Genomic DNA, 18,114 nt, shown 5'->3' on the forward strand with positions numbered 1-18,114 from the left:
GTGTGAGGAAGAAAAGAAAGTGAATGAATGGTGGGAATTTGCTGTGAGTGAGCCCAATATATTGTTTTTTATGGAATTGTATTGATGAAATTGAATGAATTATGTATGTTTATTGATCCATTTTTTTATGAAATGAATAGTTATTTAAACTGATCTTGTATTATAATAATTGGTTTATCGATATATATGAAAAGATAAACTGGATATAAGGTGCTATCTCTCATTCACTGGTCCACTGTTGCTTTTGTAGAGATTGTACAGCCCGAAGGACCAGATTGGAACTGGGCATTCCCCTTTTTTGTTTGATATTGTATCTGCAACCCTTCAGTCCCTTGCCTCGTTGCACTTTCTCAGAGCCGGCCAACCTGTCAGCACTTTGAGCTTTGCCTATTGCACTTCCTCCCTCACTCCCCTTGGCACTTCTCCTCTCCCTTCCCCCTTGCACTTACACGATCTGAATGACAAAAGGCCTTGTAAAATGGTTTGTTTTGTCCCCCCTTTGTCTCCCCTTCCTTATCATGTCAAGCCTAGAAACACTTGTGCACAGACACGTTATAAATGACTTATCATATCATATGCCCCCAGTACGAAAAAATCCCCCCACTCGATCTAGTGTAGGATATTTAGCATGTCAAGCCTGAGTGTGTCTTGCAAAGTGTTCGGAGAATAAAATGAGACTAACGTGATTCTATTTCCCTGGACTTTGCCCGGTAAGCCTACTATATTTCCCTTCTGTGTCTCTTTTTGTCGCAATGTGAGTAAATGCTGATTCCTTATGAATAGGTATCGCAACCCCTGCTCTTTTGCTATTTGTTGAGGAGTGGAGCTGGTGGGGGTAGTGTGTTACGTACATGATTCTAGTCCTGAACCAATAAGTGTGACTCTTGCAAAGTCAAAATCTTTACTTATGAGCGTTTAAGCTCCCTAAACATTTCCTTATTTTAATCGGGTTGTTCAGGCCCCTAACATTTAATCTCCCTAGGTTAATGGCCACATTGGCGTGTATTCCATGTTTCAGTAGAGGTTTCCCTCATGTCTCTCTTGCAGGCCCTTATATTCTCTGCCCTGACGCATAGCCCATCTGACCCCTTTGAATGTTGGTCACCCACTAAAATATTCCCCTGATATTCGTCCTTGTGAATCATTGGCATTAACATAATGACTCCTGCTATATCTCCATTACGTCCTCCAGTCTGCACTATACGCTTTAAAATCTTTATTTTTAACTTTTATATCAACACAGTACAACTACACACCCACATTAGGGTGAACTTAACTTGCGCCAAATCCCGCTTGTCCCGCCCCCCCCCCAACCCTCCGACATCCCACTCTGAAGTTCGGTGCACATTGTGCTGCGTATTGCATCGCCCCAGTTCAATGTCTCAGTGAGGTGGAGGTACTAAGCCAGATGAACTGCCGAACATGGCCTTCTCGTCTGACTGTCGATTTCTGGGGAGGACGGGGCAGGACGGGGCATCCTCTGCTTCATCCATCAGAAAGGTTATCAGGGGGCCCCAGATGTCCGGGGGGCGGGCATGAAGGGGCAACAGTTTAACGAAGTCTGTTTCAACATCTTGGCAGTACAGAATGTCCCTGCGCCAAGCAGCGACCGGGGGGGGGGGACCTTGCCATGGGACCAGGCCATGGCAATCCGCCTCCGAGCAAGAGTCAACAGCAGGCCAGCCAATTTTCTTATTGGTGCTGACAGGAGCCTCGTCATACCGAGCAGGGCTGCTGTCTGGGCGGGCTGCATGGTTTCTCCCACGATCGTGGCTGTTGTCTCTATAACTTGGCTCCAGAATAGGGACAGTTTGGGGCAGTTACATGCGAGGTGCACAAAGTCCGCCGAGGGTGAACCACATCTTTCACATTTTGTAGATGCCTCAGGGTGATGTTTGTTTGCTTTCGCTGGCGTGTAGTAGGTTTGGTGAAGGAAATTAAAATGGATTAGCTTAAAGCGGGAGTTGAGAGCTATCTTCTGCGTTTGTCTCAGAATGAAGGTCCAGTCTTCCTCAGGGATGAATGTACGTAGGGACTTTTCCCATCTGGTTTTTGCACGGGAGCCGCTGGTGGTCGCGTCGGTGATAATAGATTTGTAGCTCTGCGATACCAGTCTGCCTTCTCCCTGTGCATGTATTGTGCTATGGAGTAACTGCCAGGTTTGTGGTTGCTTTGGAAAGTCAGGTAGGATTGCTTGCAGAGTGTATCGAGTTGTAAAGTAGATGAAAATGTCAAGTGCGGTATTGCCACCCCTCTGTCTGGCCTGTTGTGGGGTTATGAAACTGTCCTCAATGAAGAAATCTCCCAGGGAGTTTATGTGGAGCTTTTCAACCCATTGGTGGTAAACTTTCTCGGATGTCAGCGGCACCCCTGGTATGAATTTCGCAGGAAGAAGGGGAGAGTACCGCGTTTGCACTCCATAAGTGTTTTCCAAATCTTGTACGTCGAGAGCATTGCATTCATGGTCTTATTGGGGACCGGGGTCTGGCCGATTATAACAGCACTCAACAGGTTGGGTGTCGCCAGGGCCCGTTCCACTTGCACGTGGGGTCTGACTGGTTGTGTGACGTACCAATGACTGAGGAACTGTGCTTGTGCCGCCCAGAAGTATTTCTCCAGATCTGGAAGGGCTAGTCCCCCGCTCGTCACCGGAAGACATAGTGTTGAGTGCGCCACTGTGGCCGTTTTACCCACCCATATTAATTCACGAAACAAGCTTTTCAATTTTTTCAGGTAAGATTGTGGCAGTAGTATGGGAATGTTCGTGAATAAGTACAGTAGTGTCGGTAGTATCACCATCTTGACTAGGGAGGCTCTTCCCCAGAGAGTCAATGGCAGAGATTTCCATCGTACCACTTTTTCTTGCAAGGATTTGGTGACTTCTTCGTAATTGTTTCGGAATACCTCTTGATGAGTCAGTGCCAACTGAATCCCTAGGTACCGGACCTTGGATCTTTTTCATGTGAACTGAAAGTCGTCTGCAAACGCCTTGGTCGATGGGGTCAATGGGAATATGATGGATTTTGACTGGTTGATTTTTAAACCTGAGCTGCTCCGAATTTAATGACTTCTCTCATTACTGGATTCAGATTTTCTTCGGGGTCGCGCACAAACAGCGCTACGTCATCTGCGTATAGGGATGTGATGAGCTTGTGTGGTCCTATGTTAAGTCCTCTTGGTTGCCTCAATTCCCTGAGGTTGGACGCCAAGGGCTCCATTATTAGGGCAAAAATCAGCGCCGAATGTGGGCAACCCTGTCTTGTTCCGCGTTGTAATTCCACAGGGGCCGAATTCGCTGTTCCCACAATGATGTTAGCCTGTTGATTGGTGTAGAGCAGGGACACTAGCTTGATGAATTGGGCACCCAGTCCCATCCTGGTGAGCACTGCAAACAGGAAGGGCCACTCCACTGAATAAAATGCCTTCTCGGCATCGAGAAGAACCGCGACTGCCTGCTGAGCGTGATCCAGTGCTGCGATAACGCCGAACATTCTTCTGATTCCAAAGGACGTGTTGCGGCCCCGAATGAACCCTGCCTGATCTGCCAAGACCAAGGCGGGCATTAGTGGCATCAACCTGTTCGCAAGTATCTTTGCTAGAATTTTATTGTCAAGGTTAAGCAGGGAGATGGGACGATAGGATGCGCAGTCTTCTGGAGGCTTGCCGGGTTTGTGTAAAAGGATGATGTTAGCGGCACAGAGGGATTGGGGAAGTGTCTTCTTTTCAAGTGCCTCCTCGTATACTGCCGCTAGGAGGGGGCAAGGATATTATCGAATGCTTTGTAAAATTCCCCCGTTAGGCCATCTGGTCCAGGTGCTTCAGGAGGGTCTTGATGGCTTCTATGATCTCCTCTGGCGTGATCATTTCAATGAGTGGTTCCCGCAGATGACTCTCGACCCAGTACAGCTCTGTGTCTTCGAGATACTCCAGTAGAGAATTTGAGTCACTGTTATGTTTTGTGCTGTAAAGGTCTTGGTAGAAAAGCCTGAATTCCTCAGCCATTCCTTTGTCTGTGTGGATCATCTTACCTTGTTTGGAGCATATGCCTTCTATAAGGGGTAGCTTGTTATCTGCTCTTATCAGGTTTGCCAGAAGGGCACCCGGTTTTTGGCCTTCACCATACTGTCTGATTTGGTTGTTACGGGCTAGAAATTTTAATTCTCGTTCCGCTGTGGTATTAAAGATCTGAAGTTCTTCTTTCAGGGCCGCTTTTATTTTGGGGTCGCCTGTACTTATGATTTGTCGTTCCAGGTCCTTAAGGCGCCTTTCGCTGGTTGCCAGCTCACGCCTGATGTCACAGCTCAGGCGTTGTCCATTACCCAGGGAACACAGAGCCACCAATCATGAAGCACGCCACGAGCCTCACGGCTCCTGACATTGCGCCAATTAGAATCCAGCTCCCTGTAGCGGTCGCCATAACTACCTGGCGGCGTTCGCACACACAAGACTCCTGTATGGCGTACAACTAGCTGCAACAGGAGACATGGCACGGGCAGTGAACAGGGAACGTAGGAGCCCCTCCCAACAGGTGAGAGATGGCAAGACAGCCTGAGCTCCTCATTCTTCACGCACGAGCCACGGCATAAGGGGAGAGGGATACAAACAGTACTACATTACCGCTCTCAGTCCCCGGCCATCGCGGTTCAGATGACACATCAGTAATACGCTTTCCTCCCACAGGCAGACGCTTAACCTGTCCGGAAGCAAGCGCTGCAGAGAAGTGGTCTCTCCCTCGCACAGTCCAGATTGCACATCAGCGACTGTAAGATGGTACACCGGCCACCACAGAAGCACAGGTCTACTCACAGAGACCAAGATTAAGGTAATCAGGCATCACTAGCCCGATACTCTCTATTCACTACCCTTTTCTTAACTAGGTTTCCGATAAGAGTTGACCCCCCTCTCCTTTCTCTACTTTTTGTCCCCCCTTTCCACATCGTATCTCCAGAGGCACTGAGGACTATACTAACAAGCTCCACACACCAGCAGCCGTCTGCCACGGGTCCTATGCGAGTGCCCAACTCTCCCCGGATTTTCCAGGAGACTTGGGATCTTCATACCGAATACGCCACGAGCACAGCCGGTACCTAGAGCTTTTAAATCACTAAATACAAGCTGCACTATCAGCTCTATAAAACCTGAGGTAATCCCACACCTTTCTACCCCCCCCCCTTGTCTTTCTGATCTTGACGCAGGATCTCCCGAATGGACGCCCTGAAGAAGGTGGCCTGTACCTTGCAAGTAGTTTAAAGCACAGAAACGTGCACACACTAATCAGCGCACAGATGAAGACCATGAACAGAATATTTACCTTTTCTTCACCTATTAGTGTGTTAGACAAATGTTTTTGAACACGTTGGCTAAATTTAGACATATCCCTACTAGTCCAAAGACCTAGACTTTTTAAAAAAGTCAACCTTGAGCACTGAAGTTGAGAGAACTGTTAATAATACTCTGCTCAAATAACCAACCTTCGAGGAAACTGCGCCTCAGAATTCATGTGACACTCCATACATGTTCTATAATCGTTCTGTTTGATTGTATGTCACAAAAAATATGTTGCAGGAAATATTTAGGCTGAATTGATGCTTATTCCTTCTTTGTACATTGATTGTTTGGCACTAAGAATTTAAAGTGCAACACAGTTATATTTTGTTTCGTTTTGGTTACACACTGTATATATGAGTCACTGTAAATTGGTCGCTACACACTTGTACCATATAAATTGTTTTTTTACTATATAAATTGTTTTCTCAATACACTTGGTTGCATACGGTCATTCTTCTTTAGTTTGGCAGTCACAGCGCCCTAATTAATAGAGGCAATTGTACAAACTATAGAAACAGATATAGACCGCGACCATTGCAGAGAAATGTGAGGAGCTCCTCAGTAGTCCCCTTGTCTAACATCCAGTAACGACTCAGACAAAGACAAGGTAGGAACAAGTTTTATGCACCCATCAATCTAAGGAGGGCCACATAGAATTTATAAACTGGGAAAGGGGACAACTTTTTCTTTGCTGGCATATACAGCTCACGCCTGATGAGCTTAAGAATACCATTCTCCTTAGCGAGGCAAATCCCCCTAGTGAAACATTTCAGCGTTTCCCAGACTGTGTCGGGGCAGGAGACCGACCCTGTGTTAACTTCCAGGAACGTGGCGATTTCTTCCCTCAGCTCGGCTGCAAATACCTCATCTCGCATGGATCGTTTTTGAAGCGCCAGCGCTGTAATGGGGATTTAGAGTTGGCTGGATTGAGATTGAGGCTTATCGGGGAGGCATCGGATAGCGTTCTTGTGAGGCTACAGAAAGAGTCTCTCACCAGCGGACCCCGTGCAGAAATGAAAAAGTAGTCGATCCTGGAGCTCGTGTTATGTACTGCGAATGAAAGGTGTATTCTTGCCGCTCCCCATTAGCTGCTGTCCATGCGTCCTTCAGATCAAATGCCCTGCAAATTTCTTTTATTTGAAAACAGGCTTTGGACATGGGCTGTGGCGTAGTTCTCGATCTGTCTTTCGCCGGGTCGAGCACTGTATTCATATCGCCCCCCCAAATTATGGTTGACTGAGCCTGGATGGAGAGCTGTGTTAGTACCCAACCAAAATTGTCGGGGCCGTCTGTGTTCGGAGCGTAGGAGTTAACAAGGGTTATACTTTGGCCGGCTACTGTGCCACTCACTAGAATGGCTCTGCCTTCGGTGTCCTTTACAGAGTGGATTAGCCGGAAGTTTGTTCTCCTATGGATAAGGATAGCGACTCCTCTGGAGTACGACGAATATGAGGAGAAGTACCTGTGGCAACCCCAGCTTCTGGCCCAGAGGTGTTCTTTCCCAGTGGGTAGATGTGTTTCTTGAAGCATGGCTATGTCGATCTCGTGCCTTCTCAAGTATTGCAGGATTTTTTTGGCTTTGATCAGGATGTTACCTACTCTTATGTTCCATGTTAAAACCTTGAATGAAGCGGGTCGAAGAGTTGATTACGTCTCGTTATATTCGCGTTAGCTGGCAGCGATGAGGCCAGCCCAGGTCTCGTGTTTTTACTTGTTGCGCACTGGGTCTCTTGCCGGATGATGCGGCGGCTTCGATTGGGAAGGCTCTGTAGAGGTAGTGGGCTTGTCAGGGCGGAGGGGCATGGGTCGGGATCGGGCGTGAACAAATGGCGCGTGTCCAAACTAATAGCTTTAAAACTTTTCCCATAGCGCGGACAACCCCCAACTTGTCCGTCGGGATCCCCCACAACTTGAACGTGGGAACAAATGCTGTGCTAGGGGTGCTTGATTGCGCTTGTTCCGGTGATTGCTGGGTGCTGTTTCCTTATGGAGGATTCCTGGGGTTTCTTTCTCTCTGGGGACGGAGCTGACGAGGATGTTGATCCGGGCAACCGTTCTGGTCTAGGAACGTGTGTGCTTCTTCCGGGGACTGGAAGAAGTGGCTCATCCGTTGTGTTGCACTCTGAGCCGTGCCGGGAACAGCATTGAGTAGACCAGCTGGTTGTCTCGAAGTCTTTGCCTGACATTGGTGAAAGCTCTTCTCTGTGCTTGGACAGCGGCCGAGAAGTCGGGGTAGAAGTGGCTTTTGTCCCCGTCGTGGAGCAGTTCTCTCTTCTCTCTAGCCAGGCGGAGAATGGCGTCCCGGTCTCTGTATTTTAGTAATCTCGATATGATGGGCCTGGACGGGGCACCAGGGGCTGGTCTGGCAGACGGAGTCCTGTGCACTCTCTCTATCATAAACAGTTGTGAGAATGCTTCTCGGCCAAAGAGAGAGATGCAAAGTGATTCAACATAATCTTCCATCTTCGTCTGGGGTTCATGTTGTCTTACTCCAATGATTCAGATTTTGTTCCGTCTCGCACTTGGCCATAGTTGCGGTCATTTGGCTTTCAAGTCTGGCTACCTTGCTCGATAAGGCCGTTGCGCCGTCGTCCAGGTCGGAGACCCGCTGTTCAACCTCTGTTAATCGCTCCATGTGGGTGTCAATGCGGTGTTGCATTAGGTCTACTTTCGAGGACAGGCCGTCCATTTTACTGCTTAGACTGCCGATGCCCACTTTTAGCTCTAAGAGAAGTTCTTTTATTTCAGACAGATTGGTCCCCGATGTTGCCTGAAGTGAGCCGCCAGGCGTGGGTTCACTCTCGTCTTGTAAGGGGGGGGGGCTTTCGGAGTCGTCCCGTTTTCAAAAGTCAGCTTCCTCTGCAGTTTATCTGCTTTCCCCATCTTGCTTTGCTGAGTATGTGAGGTTTCTCGGTAGTGTAGGTTTACCTCCGAACGGAGGCCTCGTAGTGTCCTTTGCAGGGGCTGGGGTTAGCAAATGCTGGTGAAAGGAGAGAGGGTTTGGATTGTTGTGACTGCTTTCTGGTGGAGTGCTTCCCGTACGTAGGCAGGACCCAGCCGCGGCCTTGGGGAATTCGAGAACTTGTACTGCGGCCGTTCTGGAGACTTAGGAGTGATGATTGTTTGATTCTTACGTGGAGTAGGTCGACGAAGGCCCTTCACCGTAAAGGGTTACGTGCAGTGGGTGATGCTTTATGTAGCGGGTTTCAGTTGTAGTCTAAGCGTCTTGCTGGAGCAGAGGCCCTGGGGGTTTTATTAGTTGCAGCTGCGGGTTGCGATGCATCGCTCACTCGGGGGTGTGGAGTCCTGTTGCCGTGGGCCTCAGAAAGCAGCGCGGTTTGTGGCTGGGGGTCGCGGGGGCATGGTGTGCGCGCTTATGCTTGCGATCTCTCCCCCTTCCAAACCCTCGCACCCTGCCGCCTGTACCTCAGTCTGTGGTCCCACCGTGGGTCTGTCCCAGCTTCCACTGTCAAATCACTTCTGCCCAGGCCGCATCCGTTCCCGCCGTGTCAGAGTCTCGATGTAGTGACTTCCCCGGAGCTCGCTCCGTGCTCGGTGTACGCCAAGGGACTCCGGGGCTGTCTCCAGGTCCGAAGTAGCGGACCTGCCAGTGCGGCGTCGATGGCCAGCGCCCGATTCGCCGGCCGGTTCCTGACATGGTGGGTGCCTGGAAGGGGGGACTTTCTGGTTTCCTCTGCACTTTGAGCCGCAAACGTCTCTGCTTGAGCTGCGGTTGTTAGAACAGCCTTGGCGTCAGGGGGTGCCCGGAACTAATGTTCTCCCGGGGCTGCTCGCACACCGAGATGGCCGACGCATGTGAAATGGCGGGTCTCAGCACCGGGTGGGTCGTTCTGGGGTGTAGAAAGGCCGATTTTCCTCCAGATTCGAGGGGAGGGGAGTCGAGAGGCTTAGGAACCGGGAACCACCCTTGGTTATGTAGAGCCAAGCCGGGAACAGCAGGATTTGTATGGATTTATCCCGGGCAGAGCGGGAGCTCAAGCCATGGCGGCCATCTTGGGTGGCCCTCTAGCGCCCTCTCAGTCGGCACTATACCCACCATGGAAGATTGTCCCCACCGCTCCCGCCGGGCCACTCAGAACATAAAATCTCATATCATTGTAGCACATCAACTTGAAACATACAAAGTGAATATTTGAAAAGGATGTACACCTCGCAAACTGAGAAACCTCAAACATAAGGGACAATAAGAGCCTAATTCACAGAAGCATTTTATAATGGCAAAACCCCATTAGAAAATGCTCTGTGAAAAAGGACCTAAATCCTTCCCCCAACTTATTTGCCCTTAGACAGTGTTCTATTTCAGCTGGAAGCCCCTTTTTTATCAGAGGGGACTGTGCGCCATGATCCCTCTTGCAACTTGCTGACATTAGGTGGTCCAGATTGAGAGATGTATTGCTCCTGCGTTGCAATGTCCAGCAACTTGACCCCAGCCTCCAGTGTGAAGAGCGTGTGAAGTTTATTGTTTAATTTGAACTGGAGACCAAAGGTGTGTCCATTTGTATTTGATGTCCTGTCATCCTAACTCCTTCGTTACTGGTTTCATCATTCATCTTTTGACAAGAGTGGACTGCGAGATATCTTGAAATATCTGCACAATAGAGTCGTGGAATGTGAGTCTGTTGACACTTCTTGCCTCTCGAAGAATAAATTCCTTCACCTTGTAGTCATGAAATGGAATAACTAATGCCTCTGGGAGGGAGGTTCTTGTCATTCCTCATAGGGCCAATCCTGTGCGCTTTGTCAAACTGATGGAAGGATGGTCCACCACAGCCTGTGCGAAGAGCCGCTGGATGCATTCTTCCATGTAGTCTCCCTCTACTCCTTCGCGCAAAAACCTTATTCGTAGGTTATCTCTCCTGGCCGTGTTCCCGAAGTCGTCACTTTTTGATCTCAGTTATTTGTTCGATTCTCTGAGCATATCCATAGACTTGTGCACTTCTTGCATCTCCAACCCCAACACGGTGAGGGTCCTCTCATTGGCACTATCCACTTGCTCTCCTAGGTCAGCTATCTCTTTTTTGTTTTCTCCAATCAACTGCAGCATTTCCCTGCACAGGGTTGGTATTTTGGAGTGCAAGGAACCATTAATGTCCTGTTTGAGCGACTCCAACGATCACAGCAGAAAGTCAGGTGTGAGTAGAGCAGCTTCAGGTAGCGAGGACGCACCAATTGGTTCTCCCTCTTGCAAATCATTAGGCATTGTTGGTTATTTAGATTAGGGCACCAGGTACGACTGACTAGAGGTTTCTTTGGTCTTCTTGGCATGCTTGTGCATGGTTTCTGAACTTCACTGATCTAAATATGGCCCTTTGCCCTGCAATTATGCACCCAAATCCACCCTCTCATCCAATTGCACAATATAGTAGGCCGGGAGAACAGCTCAGGGGCAACGCATTTGTCTTTTAAGCAAGACAATGCATATCAACACAGGTTTGAATCCCGTGCTTAGAAACTGGTCCCCGGTATTAAGCACATTATAAAAGAACAATTATAATTTATTTGGGTTGAGCTAGTGGTTCCTGGTGTGTGCGTCAAGCTTGTATAAGAACAATCAGGGAGCTAGGGAGACTTTTAGTTGTTTCTCAAGGTGTCTCAACTCTCTGTGCCAGCCGGGGCCATCCAGCCCCTCACTCATCTCCTCGATCTGGTGCTAGGGTGCCAACTGGCTGCATTGTTGGGCTAGTGATGCATCCAGATCTCGGTTTGCAGCGTGTCCCTTGGTCACAATGTATACTTATATGCAGAAGAGAAAGGAACAAAATAAACAGTTACTTCAGGTGACTATTGCCTCTAAACTCCAAATGCTAAGTCCTGACAAAATTGTCCCCATAGCATAAACATAAAAAACAACACACATTTTATTACAAATTCATATCAAAATCAAACATGATACAAATCTTAAAAATCTAGTAAAAACCCACGAGAAAAAAATCAATACAAAAAGGACTATACACACAAAACATAACCCTAATCAACAAAACATATGAAATCTCTTTCCATCACAATCAGACAAAAGACAAATATATAATGGTCCAATCTGTGTAAAACAATCAGCCCAACATGTTTCTCTCGCCATCACCCATTCCATAGGACATTCATCAGGGGATAACCACTGAACATTTTCTGGATATTTGATTTGTGTGTGTGACGGTCTCCACGGCGTTAAAGACAAAAAGCAGAGTTTCTAACACTGCTCGCTATGCATTAGCCCATCGGGTTGAAAAAAAATGTCAGTCCTATTTCATAGAACATTTAGATACATCACGACCATCCATTGGCCACCCAGAACACTGGCATTGAAGGACACCCCCAGCACACTCGAATTGTGCTTTGCGTCTAAACTTCTGTCGTCCTGGGTGCCCAAATGTAAGTGGGAACCAACGTTTTCCCTAGAAAGCTTCAGTACCCAGGACTTTGGGCTGATGATTGTTTTACACAAATTGGGCGATTATATATTTGTCTTTTGTCCGATTGTGATGGAAAGAGATTTCATGTGTTTTGTTGATTAGGGTTTTGTTTTGTGTGTATTCTGATTTTTGTATTGATGTTTCTCTTGTGGGATTTTACTCATTTTTTAAGATTTGTATCATGTTTGATTTTGATGTGAATTTGTAATACAATTTTTATTGTTTTTTATGTTTATGCTATAGGGTCAATTTTTTATGACTTAGCATTTGGAGTTTAGAGGAAATTGTCACCTGAAGTAACTGTTTAATTTGTTTCTTTCTCTTCTTCATATAAGTATACACTGTCGGTCCCAGAAAGTAGAGATAGGTAACCCTGTTTTGGGTTTTTATGGGTTTCATTACCTCTGTTATATCAGCCTTGCTCACAATGACCAGGTTGTAGTCTTCCTCTGCTAGGCTCACATCTCTCTCTGGCAGGCAGACATCACGTCGGGGTCAGACAGGTGGCCCTCTGCAACACTGAGGTGGAGGTGCTGTCCCAGGAAGAAGACCTACAGGTGGCATGGTCTGAGTGAAGCGGTCTCTTCTGCCTCACATCACCACCCCCTCTGACCTAAGTGCCTGCAAGGGTCCCCGGCACCTCTCCAACTGCTTCTCTCCCTCTTCTCGTCCGCACCACTCTAAAAAGGCAGGCTGGGATGAGCACTGATTCATTCATTGCCGCCCCCGTGCCCCCTCACGTTCACCACCAGACCACAACTGCCATTTTGTTGAGCAGGCGCCGCTCGGGCCCCCATGCCGCGGATCCGCACCGCAGAGCCTGTGTTGTCATATCAACATACTCTCCACTACTCCCGGCACTGCAACAAATCTGCTGCCGAGGGGGAGATGCGATGGAGCTGCAGCTACTTATTTATTGGATATTTGTAAGGTGTCTATACAACAAGTGGTATTTCAAGGTGCAAAAAGACAAAAGGTGGGGTGGGAACAAGGGAGAAAGATACAATAACGGTGACATTCGGATCGTGCAAGTGCAGAACAAGAAGTGCGAGGGAGGAGTCTGTAGTGCGTTTCAGGCCGGCCGTCGGAGTGGGTCCGGGACGCACTTACTACTGTTCCCCATCTTCAGACATTGCTTTTAACCTTCCCGAGGAAGCTGTAATAACAGTGAGACACGTCTTGAGGGATGGATATGAGGTATGGACATTTCTCTAAAACATTAACAATGTTGTAGGCGAAAGGCAATCAGTGGCAGACCCGAGGCTGAAGAAGCTTTCCCCAATACGCCAGGACACGTCATCTAAAGCTGTGCTCTAGCCTCTACAACAGGGAAGTGCCAAGGCACAAAGGGCAGAGAAGGGGAGTCAGCGGCAGTCTGCAACCATTGATAGGGAAATGGATACGGTCTTGTTAATTTGTGCCGTTCATTTTTGTGGTGAGCTACTCCTTTACCTGTTTAATTGCCAATACTTTTATCTGATTTTATAACGGTGGAAGCATCACATTCATACTCTGAAAGCTGCAACCTATGGAGGAAATCTCATGCAAGAAAGTAAAAATACCTATTTTGGGTGATGAAGTTGGTGGAAAGTCTACCATTCTGACGCTCATTTTTAAATCTTGAAGTGAATCTCCATCAATTCGTAATGTAACACTGGACCTTTCGGCAGGTGGAGAAAAAATGATCACATTTTATTTCCACAAACTGCCTAACAAGGGGAAAGTATACAGAGAGACATCTGAGACTTCGAATAATTCTTTGAATGAACAATATTTGGTTGCTTTATTCTGAAATAATTCTAGTATAAAGGATGTAACTTTTTCATTGTTTGATTTGTGCTATAGCCCCCAGAAGGAATCAAGACAATCCAGCTCCTTTGCATTATAATCACTGTATGATGGCAGGAATGCATACTAGCTCTCCTGCACACATCTTGTGAATAAAGTCATTATTATGGGTATTGTAAGTTTTAACTTTTTGAATGATAGCTACCTCAGAGTAATTTCCGGATAAGGATAGTGGAAATACTGCCAAACTTTCCTGCTCCTTTGACGTGGTAAATTCTTTATTTAGTCCTAAAAGTCTTGGAAAACGAAGGTAACTTTTCCAATGAACTGTAGCAGCAGCAAGTTTTATTGGAGACTATTAATTCAGTGTCCAACAGTCGTCTTGGCCTACAAACCAAACAAAAGGGTACAATTTCTGAATCTGAAGTTTCTGCATGATGCCAGGTAAAATCAAGACAAATGTTTCTTTCATAATGATGATGTAAGTGAGGATGGAACAATCCCACTATAAATTAGATATCGCTGGCGAGGGAGGTGGCAAATCAAATTATATCAATAATTGCAAATGTCTCGTAGATGATTATGACAATAATGGGAAGATTAGGACAAAATAAATGTGAAAGAAAACATTTAATGAAAAAAGGTTAAACAAAGTACTAAAAAAATATGTAATTGATCAAAGAAAATATGTAAAAGCATTAGGATGTTTACGTACAATGAAATGAAAATACAAAATTAATTGAAAATAAGTGGTATTTTGACCTACAATGAAAGTAACTGAAAAAGCCACTTTTGCTGAAAAGGGTATGCTGCAAAAATCTGCTCCTGATGATAAAAGTCACATAAAGAAAGTATTGAAGCAAATACCCATCTAATGCCTCGCCACCAAAATAAAACTCACAATCATTCAATTATTTACACAGGTAGTGCAGGTGATTCTTCAGACTCCACCACTATTCCCATCAATTTAAATCTGCTTAAAAAGTTGAAGCAAAGATGGTAGCAGAATCTCATAGACCAACAATGTCATACAAACTTACTTGCCTCAGTTATGTAGCCAATATAAGGCTGTTAAACCCTGGTGATGAAACAAATATGCCATTGTAGAGAAGGAGCCAAGTGCCTCTACAGGAAGTCCTGCCCCTCTGCAACATGTGTGCTGGAAACCAGAGGTCGTGTCAAGTCTGATACCATTGACTGTGACAATTTGGAGGAGGGTCTTTGAAACAAAGTATCCATTAAAAAGACCTTACATGACATACCCCCAAAGAGATGAAGATCTAATGGAATCAGTTCCCGAAGGAATATGAGAATAAGAAAGGGAAAGGCTGATGATGTCACAAGAGGCAGAAGTGACACGCTGAGAATGATGGAAGAAGATGAAGAGAATGAAGGAGAAGATGTATAGACTATAGATATACTGATGGTGGAATAAAGAATCAAGTAGCTTTTATGTGCGTACTGAAGATTGGACGAAAGGAAAGCACTACAGAAAACACAAGTCATTTTACAATTGTACAGAGGCTGCAACGCAAGTAGACAAAGTATTCTTAAGGCTTGCTATATGTAGTATGTAGATTGCAGGCAGTGCCGCCAATATGTATATAAAGTTCTGGATATTCAATGACAAAATTTAGTAAGCGAGAAGCCATGTAAGAAGACGGATTAAGGCTATGGATGTCACAGCAAAGAAAAGGTTCAAACTGTGTATTACAATATACTCATGATGTAATATGATTCTGGAATCATATTGATTCCAGAATCATATGATCATGAGAAAGCTGGGAGAAGGGGTGACAACCACCCGGGGGCCTCATATTTGTAATACTTAAATAATGTGTTTGTAAACATATACCTTGAGTCAAAGATCTCCATTTTATAACAATTGGCGACGAGGATCACCCGTTGCAGGATTGATGTCCCCGGCAGGAGGAACGCAAACAGAGACCGGCGTATGCACCAACAGTTTATAGCGATCTGCATTAAGGAACTTTACGGAAAGTGAGAGAGTAGAGGTGGCGAGTTGGAGCACTGATGAGCCCAGGCGAAAGCGCAAGAAGGTTATAAAAATGATAAAAAGAATACGTACGAGTAACGGTGACAAAGCTGCATCTTTTGAGTGAAGAGCAAGCATACCAAGTGCATTAGATTAGAGGAAAGGACCTAAAGAAAACGTAAAATAACGTGTGGCGGCCATTTTGTGTATGGGGAAGTTACCAAGGCAACACAAGCAATGCGTGTGATTGCAAATATACGAAAAGGAAAGCTGCAAGACAACAAATGCAGATGATTAATTGACATTGTATGGATGTAACAGTACAAAGACAGAAATACAAATAACTATAAACAAAAAAAAGAGAAAACAGCACAATACAATTATAAAGCCAATGTTAGCCAGAATATACATAAGAAACGTATGTGGCCAGTAATTGATGTTGATAGATAAGGAATAAATCAAAAGAGAGCAAATATAAGGCAAATACCATTGTGATTGGAAACAGCACTGCTCCATATAAACATCAAAATGCAAAATATTGCTACACCAATGAAATTTCGTGCACAGTCAGGGAATCCAGTTGGGAACATGGCTAGCCAACTTTCAAGTATACTTGAGGGCAGTAGGAGCAGCCAAATTTAATGATGATCTCAGATAAGCCACATTGCTGAACTGTGTGGGTGCTGAGGCCCTACGAATTTTCAGAACTTTACCTGATCAAGTCAACGTGGAAGAAGGATCTGGAGAGGTGGCTACTGGCTCTGCAAACAATAGAAAGTATTAATTGGCTGTGATTAAATTGACCAAACATTCTGGAAATAAAACTAATGTAGCACTGGAGAGATACCATTTTTTCTCAAGAAGACAAAATAAGGGAGAGACTGTTGATGCATATATGGCTGCTCTAAGAGGATTGATATTATCATGTAAATTTACCAGAGTAGCGGATGAGTATTTAAGAGATTAATTAGTATTGCAGGTTGCAGACTCTCGGATACAACAATGCTTATGGCAAGCGAAAGACTCAAACCTAGAACAAGCCATGTAAATAGCCAGATCAATGGAATTAGGAGATAAATGCATGAAAGAAATGCAAGAAAAAACACAAAGTGCTGAAGTAAGATGCGTCCAAGATATTCATGAAGAGACTTCAGATAGAGAGGAAGAAAACTTGATTGCAGCGATTAGGAGAATGTCGAAAGACAACTATAACAACAACATGAGAAGAGATAGTCAACCAGTAGAGCACAAAACAAGTGCCACAAATGCGGCAGGTATAGACACAACAATAATGAAAAAGAATGCCCAGCATTCTCGGCAGAATATTATAAATGTGGCTATATAGGCCATTTTGGAAAAGTGTGTCGAAACATCAGAAGAAGAGGGAGAGCAACAGGAACGTTCTCCATGAATAGAATGCAAAGAGACGGGAATCGATTTACAAAGAATAATATGTCGAATATAAAAGCAGTAGAAGGAATTTCTGGTCCAAGCAACCTGATGTCCATTGTCAATGAGATGGAAGAACATGTACAAATCCTGACATTGACACCATCTGAAGGAGGTGTAGGATCATGGGAACTATGTTGGCAAATGGTGTGTCATTGAGAGTAATGGTTGACACAGGGTCACCATACACTGTGGTGGACATAGCAACATTTGAGAAAGAACTACGAGTAAAAAGGGCAGACCTAAGAGATACAAGATTGAGAGCAACAGGGTATGGAAAGACACCTATCAACATAATTGGATACACATGGGTAAACTTATGTTTTAAAGAAAGGAAGACATATTGCAAACTTTATGTGGCCGAAAATGGATTCTCAATTGAAGGATGGTGGGAGCAAGCTTCCTTACAAATCAAAATACATCCAGGAGAGACTGTACCGATTTTAGGTATCACTGAAGAATTTTGTGGAACTGGTGAAAACCTAGCAAAAAAAATTCCAAAAGTGTTCAATTAAACTATTGGTACATTAAAGGGATTTAAACATAGAATTGTATTGAAAAGAAATGCCAAACCGGTAGTTCATAAGGTGAGAATCATTCCTATTGGCACAAGAGAAGCCCTACAGAAGGAATTAGTAAGGCTGTGCGAACAGGACATTATAGAACCTGTAGATAGTTCAGAATGGCTTTCGCCAATTGTCATTGTACGCAAACCAGATGTGTGTAGATCTAAAAGACTTAAATGCAAATATTTGGGTGGACAGACATCCTTTACCAAATATAAATGAGATGTTGAGAACGATGAAGTCAGCAAAGTATTTTACAACATTAGATTTATCATCGGCCTATCATCAGGTGGTACTAGATGAAGAGTCGAAACATCTCACATCTTTTGTTACTCCATTAGGAGCATTCAGATAAAAGATGATGCCTTTTGGATTGGCATCGGCGACAGCTGTATTTCAAAGTTTAATGCACCAGTTGTTTGATGGTCTCCAAGGAGTTCAATATGTTCTGGATGATATTTTGATATCGGCATTGACTGAGGAAGATCATAATGCAAAATTGCTAGGAGTCTTACAAGTCATCCAAGAAAGAGGTCTCACACTCAGAATAGAAAAGTGT

The 18,114-nt window shown here is 45.3% G+C and overlaps 1 protein-coding gene across 1 annotated transcript in view; it reads right to left on the minus strand.

The window, feature by feature from the left end:
- The window catches only part of SSPN (sarcospan), a 378,811-nt gene that overhangs the window by 43,805 nt on the left and 316,892 nt on the right, over positions 1-18,114 (minus strand). The gene's annotated exons all lie outside the window — the stretch shown is intronic.

Source organism: Ambystoma mexicanum, chromosome 12 (assembly GCF_040938575.1).
Source record: "Ambystoma mexicanum isolate Mex_15411 chromosome 12, UKY_AmexF1_1, whole genome shotgun sequence".
Taxonomy (NCBI): Eukaryota; Metazoa; Chordata; class Amphibia; order Caudata; family Ambystomatidae; genus Ambystoma; species Ambystoma mexicanum.